General features: G+C 37.9%; 1 long non-coding RNA gene across 1 annotated transcript; it reads right to left on the bottom strand.

Annotated features, from left to right (window-relative positions):
* Nucleotides 1-171: 171 nt before the first annotated feature.
* LOC122005420 lies at nucleotides 172-662 on the bottom strand. Its single transcript, XR_006118394.1, has 3 exons — nucleotides 644-662; nucleotides 518-572; nucleotides 172-186 (listed from the first exon to the last, which is right to left on the bottom strand). It is a non-coding gene; the product is annotated as an uncharacterized LOC122005420 (long non-coding RNA).
* Nucleotides 663-868: the final 206 nt, after the last annotated feature.

An 868-nucleotide genomic window follows, 5' to 3' on the forward strand; every position in this document is an offset into this window, starting at 1 on the left:
ACCAATCAATCAATCAAGCATGTACCAAGATTTGGGTAGTGATTAACCGAAACAGATAAGAAACACAATTAATGCAACATGTTAATTTCATTACTAAGCATATCAAAGACAAAAAGTCAAAAGTACCCGCCTCTAAAAATAGAAAGGTCCAATCTGACTCCGAGATACTCGTCTCGCGTCAAAGTCCTGTGTAAACAAAAATACATTTACTTTTATTTAGCTAGAATACAAACAAACAACTAAGTAAATCCTAAATAAAAATTTAGGGATAATCCCTAAACCATTTCCCTTGACCTTTCTAATGGTTAATTAGGGTTAATTACCTTAACCCCAAACAACCTTTTTGATAAAAATCCAAAACCTAAATCCATATAACCTAATTATTCTACACAACCTAATGATGAATAAATTATCAGTAGGTATCAAGAACATACCTAAACATGGATAAATCCAACATATTCCTAATCCAATACATGAATCTAACTCATCAACATGTAACAATTACTCTACTTCTTACCTTGATTCAAAGCCACTGGTTTATACTGAAATCCAAGAGTTGCTGGAATTCTTCACTGTTCGGATTTGATGAAATCAAGATCGACAGCAAATCAAGCAACAAATTCTAATCAACAACAGAATTTACCTCCAAGATCTGACTAGGGAACAGCTCTGTGTCGTCTTCGACACTATCGAGCAAACACAAACAGGACTCGGCACTGTTGCTCCTGTCCAAACTAACCTGTACAGAGGTAGCAGTGGACCAAGGCTAGGGCACGGAAGCAAGCAATCTCCAGCGATGGTCAGCTCTGTTTACTCCTGTCCAGACCCAATCCTGAGCAAAGACACACCGGCGAGACGGTCAGCGTCG

Source organism: Zingiber officinale, chromosome 7B, assembly GCF_018446385.1.
Source record: "Zingiber officinale cultivar Zhangliang chromosome 7B, Zo_v1.1, whole genome shotgun sequence".
Classification (NCBI taxonomy): domain Eukaryota; kingdom Viridiplantae; phylum Streptophyta; class Magnoliopsida; order Zingiberales; family Zingiberaceae; genus Zingiber; species Zingiber officinale.